Source organism: Pleurodeles waltl, chromosome 6 (genome assembly GCF_031143425.1).
Source record: "Pleurodeles waltl isolate 20211129_DDA chromosome 6, aPleWal1.hap1.20221129, whole genome shotgun sequence".
NCBI classification, from domain to species: domain Eukaryota; kingdom Metazoa; phylum Chordata; class Amphibia; order Caudata; family Salamandridae; genus Pleurodeles; species Pleurodeles waltl.
This window is the reverse complement of record NC_090445.1, coordinates 978,532,675-978,557,372: the sequence shown is the minus strand read 5'-3', so window position 1 is coordinate 978,557,372 and position 24,698 is coordinate 978,532,675.

Here is a 24,698-nt window from a genome sequence, read left to right as displayed (position 1 = left end):
CGCCGGCTCCTTCGTGGGTCGCCGCTCGGGCTCAGCCTTCCCTGCAGGCGCTCCCCACCGCCTCTCCTTACCGCTCACTTGGTCTGTTATTTCGGGGTCGGCACTGGCGCTGGTTGTTTTCTCCACATCCCGATCCCTTCTCGCCGTATCAGGGGCGGGTGGCCTCTTAGCTTTCCACTCCTGTTCTGGGTTTCTTTTCTCGTCCACGCAGGGCCGGCATTTTATCCTGCCGCTCCGTGTCAGCGCCAGAGCCGTTTAGTCATCCGGGGACAGCTAGATCTCTTTCGGCTTCCGTTTCTCAGTGCGCCAGGGGTACCTTTATGTGCCACTGGTCTATCCTGGTCATCGCCGGGGGGGGGGAGTCAGGATTATTGTGCGAAGATGGGTGGCCGACGGGAGCTCCGCTTTACGCGTGCTGCTCCATAGCCCTCTAGCCACGCCCCTGTCTCACCCTCATTAAAAGTTACATAAGTGAAACCAATGCCCCAGCATTTACTCTGATGACCAAGTGTGTGTTTTTTTGTCCCTCGTGTGTAGGTGTTGTGCTGCAAGAATGTCTGGCTGCAGTTCTCTAAGTATTTGTGTGTGTTTGACTGTCCAAAATTTACTTGAAAAGTCAGGGCGTATTAAGTCATATAAAGGTTTAATGCGTGAAGCATAATCTGTAATGTAAATTCTGCCAAAATTTAGAAAACCCAATAGAGATTGGAGCTTTTTGATCGTCTTTGGAAGTTGTAGTTGTGTGCATTTTTCTAAGAATTGTGGCGCTAGGCTCTTTCCTTCACTCAATAGCTCATATCTCAGAAACAGGGTGCTGAGGAAGGCTATTTTTGTTTTTTTAAGTTGAATTTGTAGCCAAATTCAGCAAATCTCACAACAATGTGGGCTACCTGTCTTAAATGTTGTAGCAATTCATCATCTGTAATATAGATATAATCTACATAGGACAACACTTCAGGGTCAATGTCGTGCAAAATTGCAGTCACACGAGCTGCGAACAGTCCTGGGCTGTTCTTGTACCCCTGAGGTACACAACAGATTTTTTCTGGGAGCCTAGTGCACTGAAACTTGTTAAGTCTCTACTCTCAGGCGCTATATTCTGGCAGAAAAAACCATTGGAGATATCCACTGTTGTTTTGTATTTTTTACTCACTATATTGTTCATCAGTGCTGTACTATGTGAATTTTGTATAGCATATGTGCGTGTATGACTGCTTAAGTGTCTGTAGTCTAAGACTATTCTGTATGAATGGTCTGGTTTGGCTACTGGAAATAAAGGATTATTCATTGGGGAGACACAGGGTTCAATTACGCCCTGGTACTCTAGTTGTGTGAGTATTTCTCTCACAGGTGCTTTTGCATCATGTTTTATTGGGTACTGAGGTTGGGGTTGAGGTTCATTTTTAATTTGAATTACATGGTAGGGGGATTCTTTATCCCATCCTCGGTGATTGCGATAAAACGCAGGTACCTGTGCCCAAGCCTAATCAATGGCATGGGGTTCAGCGAGTTCCTCCGGAACAAGGGGCGAGAAAGAATGTTTAATAACATCTTCTCCATATGGGCAGGTACGGACAAATTCAGGTGGCCAATCTTGTTTGGCCAACAAGACATCATGTATATTTACTACGCGATCCCAAAAGATTGCATCTATTATGCACTCAATGTCTCCTTCTAACTGTAGCGTTACTGTAGCGTTACTTTATACACCCTATCAGGCGTGGAGACACGCATGTCCGCAGTTTCTACTTGTAGAAAGTCATCAGTTGCTTTCACCTCCAGATACTCTAGAAGAATTTGGTGAACTATTGTGACCTCTGCCGAACTGTCTAGCAGTGCTAATGCCCACTTCCTGTTCTTCAAGAGGACCCTCTTCCTGAGTGGCATGTCGTACTGCGACTGCTGCCACTTTTTTCTTTTTAAATTGGGGTTTCTGTTGGGGAGGTTTCTCTTTCTTTTTAATTGAAACCTCAGATGAGCGTTGTGATTCCTGTCTCTGTTTCACGTACTCTGTTCTTTGCTCTGATTGCCCACCTCTCTCACTGCGTTTTTCCGATGAGTCCTGAAAGGAACGAGATTGACGTGTATCAGTATATTGATATCTATCAGGCGTTTTATATTTTCTCTATTTCTGAGATTATATCTATTCTATGGGGTCTCCATACGCAGCGATTCTCCCCTCTCTTTTTTAGGAGTTTGTTGCTTTTTATCCCAGCGTTTCTTATTACCCTCAGGAGCTTGCTTGGAAAAATCTTTATTAGATTTGCCCTGAAATTGTGGTTTAGTTGGTCTGGCCCCTAGACTATCTCGACCAATGCTAGAATAGGTAGCGGCGATAATCTTGAGTACTCGTGTTCCTGATCCTGTTGAGGAACATCACAGAGCCACATGCGCACTGCTAGTGCGACTGCTTCCCCTTTAAGATTACTTAAAATAATTGAGGATACCGTGGCAAAATTACCCATTAATTGCATCCCCAAGTCCAGGGCCGGGGCATCCCTGTATTCATCTTGAAGTTGCTTCAACACTTCCGGTAAATAGGCAAGTGTCGGTGTACCGTGTGCGGTTGTATAGAGCGCTGCAAATACCGTGCCCCAGGTATTACAATTATCTACTGTAGGGACCATCCCAAATGGCAAGCACATCGTTAGATTCCTATGTTTATCCTGAGGTCCTGTATGGGGAAATACTGCTTTTTTGTGCTAACCAAAACTGAGTTTTCTCTTGTTTGGCGGGTACTTTACCCATGATCAAATGTACAGTCGCATGGTTTATACCTGGCGTCACTGCATGTGGCTGTGATGGAGCAGCAGGTGCTGGGTTTGTATTTAATGTTTGCATCACAAACTGTACTAATCGTCTATATGTCGCTGTTAGTTCAGTATATAGGCGACAAACCTCAGCTACTGCTAAAGTCGCTATTGCAGGGTGAGGTGTATAGGTGGCAAATAAAGGCCAGGTAGGACCATCATTACGTAGGGGACCTAACCTTACTGGTAAAATTGTGTGGGGTAGGGCACCATCAAGCCAATTATTATGTTCTTGATAAGATAAAGGTATTTCTAAATATGCATATGCCCTGTAGTGTCCAGGTACGTTTGCAAGCGTATAATGATGAAATGTGTTTGTGTTCCCATCAACTGCTGGAAATGTGACCCAAGAATAGAAGAGTTCTGTTCTATAAGCTGCATGGGCATCCACCACAAATATGACTGGACCCCCCCTTGGCTGTTTAGGCCATTTATTAATAAATTTGTAGTCAGAGGTTGTCTCATATTGACTGCTATTGCTACCTGTTGCGGATTCGCCATTTTAGATAGTAAATTCGTTCAGAGAAGGCATACCAAATAGGGTTTTCCTTTTAGACTTCAAGCTTGAACAACCTCTTAGCATCAGGTAGGATTTCCTACGTAGCTATGGAGGAAGTCCTCAATACCACAGACGTCTCCCTATATAGTACTGAGATATTTTTGTATTAAGTGAGACAGAGATACTCAGGAGGACCCGAAAATTAGACCCTGACCAAACGTTCGCGGTGCCATGTCGCGTAGGCTCTCATTATTCTAATGAGACTACTGGATTTTGAGCGGCAGAATCGCCCGCGGTGTGGCGAGACTGAGTCTGACCCACTGCAGGTGACACCTGTTGCTCAAATCCAGGTTTTGCTCCGGCTAACTAGCAGTGCCTCATCTCTACCAAAGGGCAGGGATGACTGGGCAGCCGAGCGCATTACATTATTGGTTTCTCAGGGAAGCTGTGGTTCTCAGGTCTCATCCGTTTCTCTCAGTTACATTAGTCTCATATCTACAATGACAAACAGAGGCAGTATATGTTTCAGTAATGATTTTAATGAAGCGACTGCATCTTAGATAGCAATGCATGAGCTGCAATAACCAGGATGGCACAGCATGACAGTATTAATATTGTGACAAGGAGAGTGAGGCATAAGAATAACGCTACCATATTGCCACTACAGTCAGTAGACTAATTCCTACCTAAGTTTCAATAGAGCACAGCATGTTAAGCTCTAAATCTGCCCTTCAGGTTCCCCTGGGAAGACATCATCCCCCATATCTGAGCAAAGTCCTGTAGTCTGCGATAGCATCTGTAGTGAAGCATTCCGCATATGGTCGTGGTTCTCTGGCTGGAATCTCCCTCTAACGTGTAAGGGACAAGGAAGTGTTTTTATAATAAAACAGCTACTCCTCTGAGAAAATGTCCCTATGTAAAGACGTTTTCTACAAATGTAGGAGACTAAACTTATACCATGTTAACTGTCAATGTACCTTGCTGTAGCCTTGGAAAAAGCACAGAGTGAGCAAGAATGTCTTGTTTGAAAACAGAGTGCTGGCCTAGACAAAACAGCTAGATAAACAGAAAATAAAACAAGACCGTAAAAGTGGCTATTGTAACAATAATAAAAAATAAAGCAGAATAAAATATATCTAGGTTAGAGTGCACAGCTGCTTGGTCTAATGTGTTAAAATAACGTGCAATGTACCTTGCTGTAGCCTTGGAAAAAGCACAGAGTGAGCAGAAATGTCTTGTTTGAGGACAGAGTGCTGGCCTAGCCAAAACAGCTAGATAAACAGAAAACCAAACAAGACCATAAAAGTGGCTATTGTAACAATAATAAAATTAAGCCAATTTTTTTTTATCTAGGTTTGAGTGCACAGTGGCTTGGCCTAGTGTTTTAAAATAACATGCATGGAGCTACAGCTAAAATGGCTAAACCACACCCTCCCCTTGTCGGTTGAAGGTGGTTCAAAGCCTAGTGACATATGAAATTGCTACTAAAAAAGCTCAACCTAAGATTTACATGTAAAAATTAATGTCAATTATAACAAGCCGAAGGGGCACAGGAGCATATAAAAAGCCAATTTGGCACATGAACATGAGGCATAAAAAGACCGAATCTCAAAAGTCAAAGTAATTTTTTTAAAGTTCCTATCGATTCTGGGACCATAGAGGACAGGAAATCTTCCATTTCAGCAGATGTTAAAGTTGGAAAGGCATCGCCAAGAAGGACCAAGGAGCAGTTGTGTTCCATAGCCTCAGCCAAGGCGGCATTCCATGGTATACCCAAAGATGAGTTAAGAGCCACATCCTCCTGGAAGGGCAACTCATAAGTAGCTTCCTGTAGCAAACATACCCTCAATGCACATGTCTGGTAATGAGCCCTCAGCGAGAACATCAACAGATCGGTGTCCAATGTAAGCAAGCGCTGTGTAGAAAGACAGACTTCCAGTGCATGTTCAGAAGCGCACCAGAGCCACTGAAACATGGGCTGCACACAATGTAAAACCAGTCTGAATGACGGAGACTAGTCACACTCCAATTGCTCTTGGAGTGTTGCTCCAAAATACTACATCATTCGCTCACGACACAGCTGCGCTGATGGGTGCCCTTTCATTCCTCCTTCTTGCGGCGGGACCGCCATTGCACATGAAAAATAGCAACAGCAAAACGCCAGCTAATAAAGCTAAAGTTATTGGAAATCCCCCGAAAATACTAGAGACAATTGAGTGGATGGCTGATGGTATTAGACCGAATATGGAGGAGATGGTGTGAATGAAACCAGAACCAACAGCCTTGAAGAAGTTTGCAATTCCAGTAGTGCTGGACGCATTAAATATTCGTCCCACGAGTTCACCAAAGTGTCTCGGAAAGTTGGTACTTAAAAGGGACTGTATCTCTGCTGACGACCTTGCCACCTGAAGTGCGTAGGTCTCGCGTGCAGAAGTAAGAGCCACATGTTTTTGAAACAATAAAGCCTTGAGTCTGCACAGCTTGTCAAAATTCACATTAGAAGTAGCAATGTGAGGCCAACTGTCAGCTACCTCTTTTATCTTAGTGGGGGGAAGAGTATGTTCCCACAGCATGTAACGATATTAGAGACCGAAACAACATAAACTATTCCGGCTCGCATCCCACTACAGTCTTCACCATTGAGGAGGACATAGCTGCCATTTGAAAGCACCTGGAACGTAGGTCCAATCAAGGGGACAGGAACTCCCTTCAGATAACAAGCTAAATTTACTGCAGATGCATTACACACCCCATGCAAGGACAGCTGTTTACAAACCATTGAATGGCTGACAGAAGTCTCGCATTCACTACTGCTAAGAAAGACTTCTTTCATGCCACTGAGACATTTGTACGAGAAGGGTAACTCCAACACCTCATGGATGTAACTATCTCCCAGCCTTTCATATCTGCCTACCGGAATGTGTTTTAAACAGGAGGTGAATTGAAGTGTAGAAACAAGCAGGTTAATGACCCTGTGTATTAGCCACTCAGCAGATGGTATTTCAGCCACAGTAAAAGACAATTTTTGTAACTTCTCGATGTTTAACATGACATAAGTCATGGCTTCCTTCGTAGCCATTAGTTGTTGTTGTCACATTAAATCAAAGGAAGAAAATATTTCCCTTGCTCTGACATGCTGCCAGGGAACGCAACCCGTCTTCAGTGTTTGAAGTGTCCAACCCAACTGCATAATGGACCTTAGCTGACTCTGTCCGTGGTGTAAGGAAGACATATCTGTTTGTATAATGTCTATAGCAGAAAAGACGATATTATTTAAGGTGTATATCCGGTCAGACATAGTATTAATCCTATTATCCACAACAGCTAATTCCTTTTTTTGATTTTCCTCGTCTATTTGCCTTAACCGGGCAGCTGCTTCTTGTTGGGAAAGCTTCGAAATTTCATTATGTACTTCATATAAGAAACGCTTTCTGCTGTGTTTCCTGGGGCCTAACAAGAAGTCCTGTAAATCGGTATTATTGGTCAGGAGACTGAGGTGTTCTCTAACCACATCTAGTGAGGAAGTTCTTAACCATTTCTGGCATAGTTTCCCTACACTGTATGTTGTAACTATACCAGCATGTTGCATGTTCGGATGATATATAGCGAGGGTCCGGCCTATTAGTTCTAAAACCCCCTGAGGAGTGATAAAACGTTGGTGATGCCCATTGGTATCTACTGGCCACAGTAACCACCCACCAGGACGTGTCAGTGAAACATTAAATGTACCATTCTGGACCCATTCGTTGAGCTGATCTTCAGTTGCATTTGTATATTTTTGCCATTTATAAAATTTTGCAAGGGCAGGAATACTGGACGTGTATATTTCGTTGATCTTTGCTAAGCCTAGACAACTTGTTTGTTGTACTGTTTCATTTAAAAATATCATTTGTACAGGTATCAGGCATGCTCTGAATAAGCTTCCTTCCTCCTTATTTGCCAATGTCTAGTTTGCCACACACTTTTTAAGTCAATCAACTTCAGCCAATATTCATAGCCTTCCATAGTCAACCGGGAAACAAAAGAATCCGAATATATACATTTCGTATTTGTCAATAATATGCGTAGGTTTTCAGTAGGTGGCAATTTAAAACATTATGGCTCAGCATTTTTAACATTATGCCCAGAAAAATATGTAAACTTTTCAGAATATGTTTTGGAACTCCCTTGTGGTGGAGTCGGACAATGTTCCCATTGTGTATAATTAAAAACAGTTTTGGGGCTGCTTGCTCTGTGTATGAAATGATGCCCATAATAATCACAGCAAAATATATCCCCATAATTTTCTTTAGATTGACAAACATCTTCGTTTTCAAATACAGTATAGTAGTGCAATTCAGTCATCATAGAATCAACTGTTGTCACATCCCAATCATCAGAAACAATGCCTGGTATTATTATATAATTCGTGGGGAGTTTGAACACATATGGTATTTGAATGACCTCCGCAGGGCCGTATATATCAAAAGTTACTTTATCCCAAACAATCCCATCAGGAATTGGTATTGCAGAAATGTTCACAAAATAAAAGTCTCTTCGTACTTTGAGTGATGAAAAATGTGGTTTTGAGACCTCATCCACCAGTTCAACTTAATTTTCAGGAAGAAAATGACCATGTATTAACAAAAAGAATGTGATGACAAAACCATTCCAAAGTAGGAAAACTAGTACAGTCAAGGAAAGCCACAGATAGTTCCATGGAAAAATAAAGTATGTTATTTTAAGCCAGTTCATCAGCTTACGTGTTTTTGGCAGTTCAAGTGTTGAAGAGGCGAATGAGTCTGAGATGTCATCATTGATGTCAGCAAAATATCCAGAAGCAGTTTGTGCAAAAACTGGAGCTGTGTTAGTTGATGGAGTTGGTGTTTCTCGCGGTGACACAGAATAAACGGCACCATCCGTTTGTGTTGAACCTGTATCAAATTGATCAATTATTTCTGTATTACTTGATGTTAGTGGAACCAATGCCAGGTCATTTTCCACCCTCCCCAAGCTCGGAGAGGTGTTGGTGTTGCTACTCGCAACTTGTAGAGGAACATCTTGACCAGTAGTGAGAGAGATTCAGGAACTACTGGTTGTTCCTCTTGGTCTGCTGTGCAGGATCGGCCACATGGTGCAGTTTGACATTGTGGATGGAGAAAAAATTATTTTCTTTGGCACCTGCCAACGGTGGTAGAATTACAGTTCTGGTACCGTGTTTTCCCTAGACTGGGACTGGTACTCAATAAGAAGGACTAAATTCCTTTTTTACAGCAACCTTTTCATGTACTAGATCCTTGACTCTAGGAATCCAGCTGGTAGGCGTTACAGGTACATCCTTGATTCCTGTGGAGGCAGCACTGATCATCACAGAACTGTTGTAAATCCTGTAAGACAGTGACACGTTCATTTATGTCAAAAGGTGTTTCCGCCGCCTCCACGCCAGGACCATCAAGATCTGGAACATACATTTGAGTTCCAAAAAGGCACTCATATGAGGTACGACCCCCAGGGACCTTCTAGGCAGATTGTTAAGTGCGCTCTGAGCTCCATTCAGGTGATTAAGCCAACAACGACCCGTACCTAAGACTCTGCCTGTTAAGGATTGCTTTAAATCACGGTTTAATCATTCCACAACACTATTTCCGTCAGTCAGGATGAAATGGAGACGAGTACTGGAGGTGGACCCCCAATGAAGCCATGGCGTCCCGGAATGCCCTTGAGGCATAAGCAGGGCCCTGGTCCAAGCGGAATGCCGCAACTGCATATATACCGATAAAGACTCGCAAATCTTTAATAACAGTCCGAGCGTCAGCCGAGTGTTGTGGCCACACCCATAGAAATCTGGAGCAAGAATCAACAGCGACTAGAATATACTTGTATTCACTGTCCGGTGTTAGGGGACCGCAATGGTCCAAGTACACACATTGTAAAGGTTTATTTGAAATCAAGAGGAGTGTCTGCGGCGGGCGTTTGGCAGTGGAAACTTTAATTTGTTGGCAAATGTCACAACAAAGGACATACTGCTTGGTCTCCTTGTAGAGGCCTGGCCACCAATAGCGGGCTTGTAAGATTGATATTGTAGCCACAACACCAGCATGGGCAGATGCTACCCCTTCATGAGCTGCTTTAATCATTTGTGTTCTTATATCTTTGTTGGGAATATCTCGCACCCCTATGCCTGGTATCTTAACTTCAGCATTCAGGCAACCTCCCATTCGGTGGGAATATTTGTCAGGAAATGCTTTTGGATAGGGCATACAATCAGCCGTAGCTTTCACAGCAGCCCATATGTCTGCGTCCGGTTTCATACTTAAACAAGTTAAACGAGTTACTGCAGCAACAGCAGCCAACAGCAGCTACAGCTACTGCTGACTTTGCGGTTTCATCAGCCAATGTATTCCCAGCAACGTGTATTCCAACTCGCTGGTGTCCAAGTGAGTGTACAACATGGACATTTGGTAGCGTTTCTTTCAGATCCGCTACTTTCCCCCACAGAAGTCAGTGTTTAACGGTGTTGCCTTTAGAATCACTGAACCCATTCTGGCGCCAGTAATGCAGGTATTCATTAAAGGACTGGACAAATAGTATAATCACAAACAATCAGTGTATACTGTGCAGGATCCATATGTTCCAGTGCTATCACCAGAGCTTTGAGCTCTGCTAATTGTGCTGTGCAATCCCATAGGGCTTGCATTGCGTAGTGGACAGAACTTATTGTCCTTCATATTGCCGCTTACAACTGCGCAAGCAGCAGATTATTGATGCTTTGTGCCTATTGCAGGTTGTGCTGAGCCATCGGTGTACATGACTCAGTGATATTGTTTGATAGGCAATGTGTTTGCTGGAATTGGGTGTTCCAACTCATATTGCAAAGATTCTTCAGTTTGTAAATTGGATCAAAGATGTAGTCTACATCCGTGGCTGTCAAAGACGTGGCCCATTGTATCCAAAGTGGATGTAATGCTTTAGCGATTGGGACACTTGCTTTTGTGACAGCCTCTAGGGCTGGAATTGGAGAAATGACAATAAAGAGTTTGCCCTGGGCTAGAGATCTTTCTTCAATGACAGCCATCTGAACAGCAGTGAGAATTTTCTCAGTGGGAGCAAAGCGTTGTTCTGCTAATGAGTACGAATGTGATTTGTAAGCTATCAAGACGGTCTCACCATCATTAAAAGTTACTTAACATAAGTGAAACCAATGGCCCCAGCATTTACTCTGATGACCAAGTGTCTTTTGTTGTCCCTCGTGTGTAGGTGTTGTGCCTCAGTTCCCTAAGTGTTTGTGTGTGTTCTACTGTCCAAAATTTACTTGAAAAGTCAGGACGTATCAAGTCATATAAAGGTTTAATGCGTGAAGCATAATCTGGAATGTCAATTCTGACAAAATTTTGAAAACCCAATAGAGATTGGAGTTTTTTGATCGTGTTTGAAGGTTGTAGTTGTGCACATTTTTCTAAGAATTGTGGGGCTAGGCACTATCCTTCACTCGATAGCTCATATCTCAGAAACAGGGTGCTGAGGAAGGCAATTTTTGTTTTTTTATAGTTGAATTTGTAACCAAATTCAGCAAATCCCACAACAATGCAGGCTACCTGTCTTAAATGTTGTAGCAATTCATCATCCGTAAGATAGATATCATCTACATAGGACAACGCTTCAGGGTCAATGTTGTGCAAAATTGCAGTCCTGGGCTGTTCTTATACCCCTGAGGTAAACAACAGAATTTTTGCAGGGAGCCTAGTGCACCCAAACTTGTTAAGTGTCTACTCTCAGGCGCTATATTCTGGCAGAAAAAAACATTGGAAATATCCAATGTTGTTTTGTATTTTTTACTCACTATATTGTTCATCAGTGCCGTACTATGTGAATTTTGTATAGCATATGTGCGTGTATGACTGTTTAAGTGTCTGTAGTCTAAGACTATTCTGTATGGATGGTCTGTGGGGAGACACAGGGTTCAATTACGCCCTGGTACTCTAATTGTGTGAGTATTTCTCTCACAGGTGCTTTTGCTTCATGTTTTATTGGGTACTGAGGTTGAGGTTGGGGTTGAGGTTCATTTTTAATTTGAATTACATGGTAGGGGGATTCTTTATCCCATCCCATGTGATTGCGATGAAACACAGGTGCCTGTGCCAAAGCCCAATCAATGGCATAGGATTCAGCGAGTTCCTCCGGAACAAGGGGCGAGAAAGAATGTTTAATAACATCTTCTCCATATGGGCAGGTACGGACAAATTCAGGTGGCCAATCTTGTTTGGCCAACAAGACATCATGTATATTTACTGCGCATTCCCAAAAGATTGCATCTATTGTGCACTCAATGTCTCCTTCTAACTGTAGCGTTACTTTATGCACCCTATCTGGCATGGAGACACGCATATCCGCAGTTTCTAGTTGTAGAAAGTCATCAGTTGCTTTCACCTCCAGATGCTCTAGAAGAATGTGGCGAACTATTGTGACCTCTGCCGCGCTGTCTAGCAGTGCTAATGCCCTCTTCCTGAGTGGCACGTTGTACTGCGACTGCTGGCACTATTTTTTTTTTAAATTGGGTTTTCTGTTTGGGAGGTTTCTCTTCCCTTTTAATCGAAACCTCAGATGAGCGTTGTGATTCCTGTCTCGGTTACATTTACTCTGTTCTTCGCTCTGATCTCCCACCTCTCTCACTGCGTTTTTATGATGAGTCCTGAAAGGAACGAGATTGACGTGTATCAGTATATTGATATCTATCAGGCGTTTTATATTTTCTCTATTTCTGAGACTATATCTATTCTGTGGGGTCTCCACACGCAGAGCTTCTCCCCTCTCTTTTTTATGAGTTTGTTGTTTTTTATCCCAGCGTTTCTTATTACCCTCAGGAGCTTGCTTGGAAAAATCTTTCTTAGATTTGCCCTGAAATTGTGGTTTAGTTGGTCTGGCCCCTAGACTATCTCGGCCAATGCTAGAATAGGTCTCTGCGATAATCTTGAGTAGCTCGCGTTCCTGATTCTGTTGAGGAACATCACAGAGCCACATGCACACTGCTAGTGCGACTGCTTCCCCTTCAAGATTATTTAAAATAATTGAGGACACCATGGCAAAATTACCCATTAATTGCATTCCCAAGTCCAGGGCCGGGGCAGCCCCATATTCATCTTGAATTTGTTTCAACACTTCTAGTAAATTGGCAAGTGTTGGTGTACCGTGTGCGGTTGTATAGAGCGTGGCAAATACCGTGCCCCAGGTATTACAATTATCTACTGTAGGGACCATCCCAAATGGCAAGCACATCGTTAGAATCCTTTGTTTATCCTGAGGTCCCGTATGGGGAAATACTGCTTCTAGCACATTTATTTTTTGTGCTAACTAAAAAGGAGTTTCCTCTCGTTTGGCGGGTACTTTACCCATGATCAAATGTACAGTCGCAGAGTTTATACCTGGCGTCACTGCATGTGGTTGTGCTGGAGCAGCACATGCTGGGTTTGCATTTAATGTTTGCATCACAAACTGTACAAATTGTCTATATGTTGCTGTTAGTTCAGTATTTAAGCGACAAACCTCAGCTACTGCTAAAGTCACTATTGCAGGGTGATGTGTTTAGGTGGCCAATAAAGGCCAGGTAGGACCATCATTACTTAGAGGACCTAACCTTACTGGTAAAATTGTGTGGGGTAGGGCGCCATCAAGCCAATTATTATGTTCTTGGTAAGATAAAGGTATTTCTAAATATGCAAATGCCCTGTATTGTCCAGGTACCTTTTCAAGTGTATAATGATGAAATGTTTTTGTGTTCCCATCGACTGCTGGAAATGTGACCCAAGAATAGAAAAGTTCTGTTCTATAAGCTGCATGGGCATCCACCACAAATGGGACTGGACCCCTCCTTGGCCGTTAGGCCATTTGCTAATAAATGTGTAGTCAGAGGTTGTCTCATATTGACTGCTATTGCTACCCTTTGCGGATTCGCCATTTTAGATAGTAAATTTGTTCAGAGAAGGCATACCAAATAGGGTTTTCCTTTTAGAGTTCAAGCTTGAACAACCTCTTAGCATCAGGTAGGATTTCCTACGTAGCTGAGGAGGAAGTCCTCAATACCACGGATGTCTCCTAATATAGCACTGAGGTATCGTTGTATATAGTGAGACAGAGATACTCAGGAGGACCAGAAAATTAGAGCCTGACCAATTGTTGGTGGCGCCATGTCGCACAGGCTTTCATTATTCTAATGAGACTACTAAATTTTGAGCTGCAGAATCGCCCGCGGTGTGGGGAGACTGAGTCTGACCCACTGCAAATGACACCTTCGCTCCAATCTGGGTTTTGCTCCGGCTAACTAGCAGTGCCTCATCTCTACCCAAGGGCAGGGATGACTGGACAACCAAGCGCATTACATTATTGGTTTCTCAGGGAAGACGTGGTCACTCAGGTCTCATCCGTTTCTCTCAGTTACAATAGTCTCTTATCTACAATGACAAACAGAGGCAGTATATGTTTCAGTAATGATTTTAATGAAGCAACTGCATCTTAGATAGCAATGCATGAGCTGCAATAACCAGGACGACACAGCATGGCAGTAATAAAATTGTGACAAAGGAGAGTGAGGCATAAGAATAACGCTACCATATTGCCACTACAGTCAGAAGACTAATTCCTACCTAACTTTCAATAGAGCACAGCGTGTTAAGCTCTAAATCTGCCCTTCAGGTTCCCCTGGGAAGACATCATCCCCCATACCTGAGCAAAGGCCTGTAGTGTGCGTTGGCATCTGTAGTGAAGCATTCAGCATGTGGTTGTGGTTCTCTGGCTGGAATCGCTCTCTAACGTGTAAGGGACAGGGGCCCTCATTCTGACCCTGGCGGTCCTAAACCGCCAGGGCCGCGGGCAACGGAAGCACCGCCAACAGGCTGGCGGTGCTTCATTGCCCATTCTGACCGCGGCGGTAAAGCTGCGGTCAGAAAAGGGGATGCATAGCAGACAGTGAAAATTGCGACGGGTGCAACTGCACCCGTCGCACCCCTGCAACACCGCCGGCTCCATTCGGAGCCGGCCTCTGTGTTGCAGGGTCTTTCCCGCTGGGCCGGCGGGCGCTCCTTTGGCGGGTGCCCGCCGGCCCAGCGGGAAAGCCAGAATGGCCTCCGCGGTCTTTTGACCGCAGAGCGGCCAAATGGCGGTGACCGCATGGCGGGCGGCGGCGGTCAGAATGACCGCCAGGGACATGTTTTTATAATAAAACAGCAAATGTTCTGAGAAAATGTCCCTGCGTAAAGATGTTTTCTAGGAATGTCGAAGACTAAACTTATACCACGTTCACTGGCAATGTACCTTGCTGTAGCCTTGGAAAAAGCACAGAGTGAGCAAGAATGTCTTGTTTGAAAACAGAGTGCTGGCCTAGACAAAACAGCTAGATAAACAGAAAATAAAACAAGACCGTAAAAGTGGCTATTGTAACAATAATAAAATAAAGCAGAATAAAATATATCTAGGTTAGAGTGCACAGCTGCTTGGTCTAATGTGTTAAAATAACGTGCATGGAGCTATAGCTAAAATGGCTACACAACAATCCGTAGAGCGGGGGATGAGAAAAAGGGAGCTGGTAAAAAAAAGTGCATTTTCCATGTTAATTCCTATAGGAGTTTTGAACACGACTACAGCCTGAACTGCTGGAAGGATTTACACCAAATGTGGCAAAAAGGTAGATTTTTGTTCCGCAAATTGTGCTTTTTGTTTTTTGGTGTAAATACATTCAGTAGTTGTTGAGAAATTGAAGGAAATCCAAATTTGTATATCTACGGCCATGGATTCTCCGCGATGACTTTGAGAAGAATAACAGGCTCAAGCATGGGAATGCAGAGCTCTGAATGGCTGCCAACACTTCAACCAGTAAGTGTTGTCAGCCATTTTGGGACTCTGCTTCAGCCGAGTCCCCCAAAAAATTTGTCAAAAAAAGAAAAGGGGGTGGTGTAGGAAGACCCTGACCCCTTAGCTCTGGTCTTGGGGTCCCAGAAGGACCCCACCAGGGCAAAAAAAGCACTTCAAAAAAAAATGTTGTGTGAAATCAGGACAAATTTGCAAATCCACAGCAATAATGAAAAAAAACAAGGGTGATCTCCCACTCTTGTCTATGCTAAAGCCCTGGTGTGGGCCGAGTCCTGGGTGCATCTACACATGTTTCGCCTTGGAGTGTTACTTCACTGTAACAGAAAAATTATGTTTCCTGTACAAGCCCTGCCAAAGTATAAGAACGTGGCCCGGAATCATTCAGTTGTCCAATGCTAACAGCCAGACACATGAGCTCTCAGAGGAACACATAAAAAACTGCGGGTTGTGGTGGAAATCTTCAAAGTAGATAGTTCAGCCCACAGGCTGTCTAGACACTCTGCATAATGCCATAGGCACCAACACAGGGCTTTGAGCAGGACCAGGGGGGCTGTCAGAGGCAAATGCTGTGCACCTCCCCTGGAGGCCCCGCACACTGAGGCCCTCATTACAACCCTGGCGGTCAGTGATAAAGCGGCAGTAATACCGCCAACAGGCCGATGATAAAATAATTGAAATCATGACCACGGCGGGAACCTCCAACACAAACAGCCGATTTAACACACTGAACGCCACGCCGGTAGCAACAAACACCGCAGCGGTAACTGCCAACAGCCAGACGGAAGACAATGTACCGCCCACTGCATTACAACACGCCTATCCGCCAGCTTTTCCTGAGCGGTACCAACGCCATCAAAAGCACAGCAGAAACACTACTCTGAAAGGAAACGACTCACCTCTCGACACTCAAGGAAGAACCATGACATCATGGAGCCCGAACTGCAGGTGTTCCCATGCTGGTAGACCTTCTCATACACCAGGAACACCAACGCCGGCGAGGACAACCACGGTGAGTACTGCACCTAGCACACAAGGGAGGGGGGAGGAAAAAGAGAGTGACACACACATGCAACACCCCCGCCCCCAACCCCACCCCCAACACCATACAAACAAACACATGCAACAACATAACATATACACCCCGTAAACCTCAGGAATAGCGCAAGGACAAAAGGAATGGAGTAAAATGAGTCATATTAGTAATTTTGAGAAATACGCTCATAAAGCGATAAACAATATGTACAATATATACAATATATACAAAAGGATGGACAATGCCCACTCCAAAATGTCCGTGGCCCACTGGGACAAAACACATAGGCCAAGGCCACACTCCTGCCTCAATACGGAGATAACACGGAAGAGGCATCAGGTCGAAAGCACACAGGCACCTCAGGGGACGGGGGTGGGGGACACCTCAGCCGGAAGACGGTACTACACCACTGGCCTGGAGGGGCCCCCATGCCCACTGCTTGGTCCTGGGGAGTGCAAAGCCACAGTCACTAAAGTGGGTGGTTTGCCCACTGCTTGGTCCTGGGGAGTGCAAAGCCACAGTATCTCAAGTGGGTGGTTTGCCAAATGCTTGGTCCCAGGGAGTGCAAAGCCACAGTCTCTCAAGTGGGTGGTTTGCCCACTGCTTGGTCCTGGGGAGTGCCACTGCTTGGTCCTGGGGAGTGCAAAGCCACAGTCTCTCAAGTGGGTGGTTTTCCCACTGCTTGGTCCTGGGGAGTGGAAAGCCACAGTCTCTCAAGTGAGTGGTTTGCCCACTGCTTGGTCCTGGGAAGTGCAAGGCCACAGTCTCTCAAGTGGATGGCTTCATCAAGTGGTTCTGGAGGGGGACTTGTGCCCAGTGTGCTTCATCCTGGCAAGGAGGGGCTGACTGGATGGCTTCTTCCACTGGTTCTAGAGGGGGCCTTGTGCCCAGTGTGCTTCATCCTGGCAAGGAGGGGATGAGTGGATGGCTTCTTCAACTGATTATGGAGGGGGCCTTGTGCCCAGTGTGCTTCATCCTGGATGGGGCAAGGTCACAGTCTCTCACCTGGGTGTCACACCGACAGGGGTTGCAGGGGCCAGGACGCACTGCAGCCCATGTAGTCACCACTACACACTGCTCACCGGTGGTGACGGCTGCTCAGTGGATGCCATTTGCGCTGCAGGTGGTGATGCTGGCAGTGGTGGTGGTAGCCTCCAGGCCTTCACCTGCAGCCTCGGACGGCTGCCCACTGGGGCTGCTGCTGCTGCTGGCAGTGGTGTTGCTGGCGGCCGTGCAGGTGGCAGTGCAGGGCACCGTACAGGTGGCGGTGCTGGGCACAGTGCAGGAGGCAGTGCTGTCAGTGGTGGTGGTAGCCTCCAGGCCTTCACCTGCAGCCTCGGACAGCTGAAGTGCCATGGCTGGTGTTCTGTGCCCCTTCCTGCCCTTGGCAGATGGTGATGCCTTCTTGCTTTTACCAGCTGGTGTCTTTGTCTTGCCCTTGCTGGCTGGTTGTGCTTCCTTCCCCTTGCTGGCTGGTGTCCCCTTCTTGCCCTTGCTAGGTGGAGGCCCCTTCTTGGCCTTGGCAGGTATTGCTGGCACACTGGCTGAGTTGACGGGTGCCTCCTTGGTGCCTCTCACACCTCAGTAGCTGCAGAAACCACAGTGGCCGTGGACTGGGTGGCTGAGGTGCTGGGCTGGGAACTGGCCACCCTGGTCCGAGGTGAAGGATGGGGGGGAGGGGTAGGGAATAGGTCAATGTTGGCGAGGAAAAGCTTCTTAGGGACACTGGGGTGGGAAGAGGGTGAAGGTGTAGGAGTAGAGAAAGAGGGAGTGGTTGTAGGAGGTGTCAGTCTGCTGTGTTTGGGTGCAGTGGCATGGGATGGATGCTGTTGTGATGTGGATGGCTGTTGGGTGTGTGTGTGCTTGCGTTTGTGTACTTTGGGAGGAGGGGTCACAGACACAGTGGGAGAGAACACAGGGGAAGTGTGCATGGATGTGCGGGTGGTGGCTGCCAGTGAAGGGCGTGTAGTGATAGGCGTGCTGGTGATGGATGTAGTGGATGAGGATGTAGTGCATGCAGGTGTGAGTGGAGACGCTACCGGGAAGGAGGTGGATGACAAGGAGGAGGGGGATACAGTGGAGGCAGTGGATGTTGGTGTGTCTGCATGTGAATGGTGCTTGTGTGAGTGCCTGTGAGATGAAGTGTGGTGCTTGTGTTTGCCTAAGCCACTTCTGTATGTTGATTTGGGTGATTGCTGGTCTGAAGGTGTGCTTGGAATAGGGTGAGGTTGAGGTGTTTGGGACTGGGTAGAGGAAGTTGGAGGGGGGAGTCTGGAGACAGGGACAATGGCTGCCATCAGTGTGTTGGCCAGAGCTTGGATTGATCTCTGTTGGGCCGCCACGCCAGAGTGAATGCCCTCCAGGTATGCATTTGTTTGTTGCAAATGCCCTGCTACACCCTGGATGGCATTCAGTATGGTTGACTGCCCAACAGAGAGGGATCTCAGGAGGTCAATAGCCTCCTCCCTGAGGGCAGCAAGGCTGACTGGGGTAGGGCCTGTGATGCCTGGGGCAAAGGAGATGCCCACCCTCCTGGGTGAGCGGGCAAGGGAAACACGCTGAGGGGCTGCTGGGAGGGCGGTGCTGGTACAGGGGCTGGTGGCTGTACCTGTAGCTGGGGTGGGCTTAGAGGTGTCCGCCACCGCCAGGGAGCTTCCATCGGAGGAGGAGTCACTGTTGGTAGTGTCCCCTCCTGTCTCCGTTGTGGTGCTCCCCTCACCCTCCATACCACTGGTGCCCTCACAGTCAGTGGATTCGGCCTCCAGGCCCATGTGGGATGTAGCTCCCTCCGTCAACGGTGCCTCTGCTCCTCCACCAGATGATGCTAATGCACACAAAGACAGGGTGACAGGGGGGGAGAGATAGAGGATTCACTTGGTCAATGCCAGCAACACCACTACCGTTGGCGTACACAACACACAGGGAACAGCCCTATGCACTAGGCCATGCAATACCAGTTACACTGCTAGTCACCAGCCCGTGGGGTAAAATGCTTAACGCCATTAGCTGCACACCTGAAACCCACAAGACCCCTGCCCAGTAGTAGATGCCCCATAACACTATTGGGGTTGGAGTGCATCTGATCTTGGCCATCATTGAACATACCCTGCCATGTTCGCCCTGGCCTAGGGGTACCCACAGCCCACATCCCCCACCCAGGTAATACCTTAATGCGCGCAAAGTCATGATTCTGAATCTGTACTCACCCCCTGTGGCTGCTGTGATGCCTTCAAGCACCCATCCAACTCCAGATAGGCCACCGCCAGGATGCGGCACATCAGGGGGGTCAGGGTACGATGGGCGCCCCTTCCTCGTTGGGAGGCCAGCCTCAGCTGGGCCTCCGCCGTCTTCCTTGCCCAGCGGCGCAGGTCATCCCACCATTTGTAGCAGTGGGTGCTCCGCCTGTCAAAGACCCCCAGTGCCCGCACCTCCTTGCAATGGCACGCCAAATACCCTTTTTCTGATGGGCGCTGACCTGCAGAAACAATACACCCGAAAAGGTATTAGTCATACCGTCCAGACTGCTATACTCATGGCCCACCATAGCCCCCCATCCACTTACGCACATACATTGCCCAACATATATGCAGCACTCTGTCCAGAGCCCCTCAGACCCCCCCCTACACAGGGCTTACACACACAGCAATCCATACATTCATGGCCCACGCATCATGCTCACAGTGTACTCACCTGTTTGTCTGGAGGACCATAGAGTAAAGTGTACTGGGGTAGGACCCATTCCACTAGTCTCTCCAACTCCTCGGAAGTGAAGGCAGGGGCCCTTTCCTCTGACACTCGAGCCATTGTCGCTTCCAGACACAGGTCACAGCAGCACTTGCAGTGTAGGTCCTCTCCTGTAGAAGGCCAGGTAGCAAGTGGGTCCACAGATAGAAAATGGCAGTCACGTCCGTGGTGGTGCGTACCGTCACTGCCGGCGTACATCACCATTGGCTCCTGGAACCTATAGGGCCTAATGATAACCAAAGCGATGTTGCACGGCAGTCGTCAACCGCCGACCAAAACGGCGCTCAACGCCAGTGGAATTACCTCATTTCCACTTGTATCACCTCACAGGTCAGGCAGCCGCCAATTCAGTGGGGCACATGCCATGGCACCTAACTGCACCACAGCAGACATTGGCACATCAACTGACTTACGAGTTCACATACTGTTTTTGTAAAGAAAGAATTGAATATTTATTATCACATATGTGTGAATATGACCTTCTGCTCACTGTTTTTCACCCTAGAGTGCAACCGCTAAGGATCAATAGGAGATGGAGACATCCCCCGTGTATAGACCCCTGGTGGACCTGGCGACAATGGATGACAGGCACATTATCCTGACCTACAGACTTGATAGGGCCACAATCCAAGAACTGTGTGCCCAATTGGAGCCAGACCTGATTTCAGGTATCCGCCACCATACAGGTATCTCCCTTCTAGTGCAGGTCATGTCAGTGCTCAATTTCCTGGCAAGTGGTTCCTTCCAAGCGACAGTGGCCATGACATCAGGGATATGACAGCCTATGTTCTCAAACTTGCTGACCGGAGTGTTGTCCGCCCTGCTGAAACACATGCACAGCTACATCGTATTCCCCCAGGTGGAGGATTTGGCCACAGTCAAGACTGACTTCTATGCACTGGGACATATCCCCAACTTCATTGGTGCCATTGATGGTATACATATTGCGTTTGTCCCCCCCCCACCCGGAGAAATGAATAAGTGTTCAGAAATAGGAAAAGCTTTCACTCTCTAACTTTGCAGATGGTGTGTTTGGCAGACCAGTACATCTCCCGTGTGAATGCCAAGTATCCTGGCTCTGTGCATGATGCCTTTATCTTGAGGAATAGCAGCATCCCATATGTGATGTCTCAACTCCAGAGGCACCAGGTGTGGCTAATAGGTGAGCCAATGGTCCCCACCCAGTTGATGTAGGTATATGGGTGTGGGTTTGGCCCTAAGGGTGAGTGTGTGGCTAACAGGTATCCCTAGAATATTTTTAGGTGACTCTGGTTACCCCAACCTCTCATGGCTACTGACCTCAGTGAGGAATGCCAGGCCAAGGGCAGAGGAACGTTACAATGAGCCACATGGGTGAACAAGGAGGATCATTGAGAGAACCTTTGGCCTCCTGAAGGCCAGATTCCAGTGCCTCCATCTGGCAGGTGGATCCCTGTACTACTCACCCAAGAAGGTGTGCCAGATTATCGTTGCATGTTGCATGTTGCACAGCCTGGCCTTGAGACGTCAGGTGCCTTTTCTGCAGGAGGATGAGCCTGGGGATGGTCATGTGGCAGCGGTGGAGCCTGTGGACAGTGACGAAGAGGAGGCAGAGGAAGAAGATGTGGACAACAGAAGTACACTAATTCAACAGTACTTCCAGTGACACACAGGTAGGACACTGAAACTTCACCTTCCATTGCAGTTTTGTGTTTGACATTGAACATGGCAGCCTGATTTCCCTATTTCTATGGCCACGTACTGTACCCTTTGGCATCTCTATTTTCAGATCTATGTGCCCTACTCTGGCTCCTGGTGTGTTTACTGCTGCCCACTACAGGTCATACCTATGTAAATATTACAGTACATTTGAATTGCAATGTTTACAATTTGTGAAACTAATACATTTGTCAAAGAATTGACAGACTCCATATTTGATTTTGTTCCAAGGGTGTTTATTTCTGTGATAATAAGTGTAGGTGGTATTGCAATGGGCTGGGTTTCTGATGGAGGAAAGTCCAGGGTAGAGTCCAGTCTATTTGTATCACAGGTGCATTGTCCAAGGGGGCATAGAAAGGAGAGGAATGGCAGTTCAAGGTGGACAGGGTGACAGAGTGGGACAGAAGGGTGACAATCAGGAGAGTCTTATTTCCTGGTGGGGGTCTTGGCAATGTTCTCTGGCTTCTGCCTGGATCACAGGGACCGTTTGCGGGGTGGTTCTCCTTCTGCAGGGGGTGGGGTGCTGGTGGCCTGTTGGTCCTGTGGCAGGGCCTCCTGTCCACTAGCGCCGGCGGAGGTGGAGGGCTGTTATTCGATTTGCCTAGTGCCAGGGGCCCGTTGGTGTGCCACTTCCTCCCTCATGGTGTTGGCCATGTCTGAAAGCATCCCTGAAATGATGACCAGGGTGGTGTGGATGTCCCTCAGATCCTCCCTGATCCCCAGGTACTATCCCTCCTGCAGCCGCTGGGTCTCCTGCAACTTGGCCAGTATCTGGCCCATGGTCTCCTGGGAATGGTGGTATGCTCCCAGGAGTGGTGAGTGCCTCGTGGAGAGTCGGTTCCCTGGGCCTGTCCTCCCCTTGTCACGCAGCAGTCCTCCCAGCTTCCCTGTTGTCCTGTGCCTCTGTCCCTTGAACCGTGTGCCCACTTCCACTGACCCCAGGTCCCTGATCGTCCTGTATTTGTGGGGTTGCCTGGGGTCCCTGTAGTGGTGGGCACACTGCTGATTGATGTGTCTTGGGGACAGAGGGATGGTCCCGCTTGGTGGGTGCTATGGTGGTGTTTCCTGAGGGGGGAGGCTCTGTGATGGGTTGGGACTGTGCCTGAGTCACCGACCGTCCAGAGGTCCCTGATGGGCCTGGTTAGTCATCGTGATCCAGGCGTGCAGAGCTGCTGTCATCACTGTGGGCCTCTTCGGGGGGGGGCAGTGTTACTGTATCCGCGTGTGCCATCTTGTGCATGGATATGTTTCCCTCTATGGTTGTTATTAGCAAGGCTGCTTTGGCTTATGTGAGTTGTGCTTGGTTTGCCTAAGTGATTGTCACTCGTGTGCATGCTGTGGTGATGGGTGTCCATGCAGGTCTGTGATGGGGGTCCATGCATTGGTGTTGCATGCAGGGCTTGTTATTGGGATGGGTGGGGTGTGATGGTGGGGTATATGGCAGGTGGTGTGGTGATGGGGGTGAGGGTAGGGGCTGTTGTTTGTGATGGCATGCAGGTAGGGTGGGGGATAAAGTATTAATGATTTGAATTACCAGAGTCCAGTCCTCCTGCTACTCCTGCAAGGCCCTCAAGATGCATGATCGCCAAGACTTGCTCCATCCATGTTGTTAGTTGTGGTGGAGGAGGTGGCGGTCCACCGCCAGTGCTCTCTACAGCTATCTGGTGTCTTGCTACCACGGAACGTACCTTCCCCTGTAGGTCATTCCACCGCTTCCTGATGTGATCCCTTGTTCTGGGGTGCTGTCCCACGGCATTGACCCTTTCCAAGACTCTCCACCATAGCTCCATCTTCCTTGCAATAGATGTCTGCTGCACCTGTGATCCAAATAGCTGTGGCTCTACCCGGATGATTTACTCCACCATGACCCTTAGCTCCTCCTCTGAGAACCTGGGGTGTCTTTGTGGTGCCATGGGTGTAGTGTGAGTGGTATGTGTGAGGGTGTGTGGGGTGATTTGTTTGGGTGTGTGCTGTGAGGTGCGTGGATGGTGTATGGGTGATGGTGTTTTGTGGCTCAGATTCAGTGGGTGATCCAGGCTTGTCTCCCTCTCTCACTTGCCAAAATCTTTGGGTCGTAAAGGGTTGTTGGTATTATGGGTATGTGTTTTATAGTGTTGTGGGTGTGTGGGTGTGTTGTGTGTATGTGTGTCAGGTATGTGTATTTTGAATTGTCCAATATGGTGTGGTTTTTATGTGTGTGTGTATTTTGAGCGTGGCGTTGTGTACTGCCAATGGTTTACCACAACTGAATGTCCACCACGGTGATTTGTGGGTCATGATGCTGTGGGCGCATTACTCTTGGGGTAACGGTGTGGGTTTTGGTACTGCCATTTTATCACTGACCTTTGGGCTGGGGGACTTGTGTGGGTGTCTGTATAGTGTCGAATTTCTATGTGTGGGTCATAATACCCGTAGCGGTATATGTTGGCGGCACTTACCGCCAATGTTGTAATGAGGGCCTGTGTTTCTAGCCGCATCCTTGAGCTGCCAGAAAAACGCGCATATTGCATAAATTGGGAATAATTGGGACCCCTGTGGTGCCCTGGTGATGGGGAGGTACAGACCAGAGTCGTCTTCTGCTAATGCCTGTTACTATTACTTTCTCGCTGATTAGTGGGGGCAGTAGAATGCCCCCGCCAGCAATCTTTTTTCATGGTGGGAATAGTGGAGTCAATATGAGAGTGGAGCTGTGACTTGCTGACAGACTATAATAATTCAGGGGGACATAGGTGTAAAGTTGGTGTTTTGAGAAATGGAAAACACTCGTAAGAATACTTCAAATGGGTTTTAATCTGTAAACGCCTCATCCATACACAACGTCTCGAGGTTTCCAACTGCCACCCCGAGCCCTCTTACAATCCACGATCCCCGTGTTCCAGATTCTGATTCCATAGCAAATGACTACGTTCTTGGAATCATTTGCTGAGAACATCACACATCTCCCTTCTACATTCAAACAAATACAAAAATTAACATGTTGAGACATGAGAAACTAAATTACAATTAACAATAGAATAATACAACATTTCCCACTTTATGCCATCAAACAGTAAGACTCCATTTTATGCCTATCAAT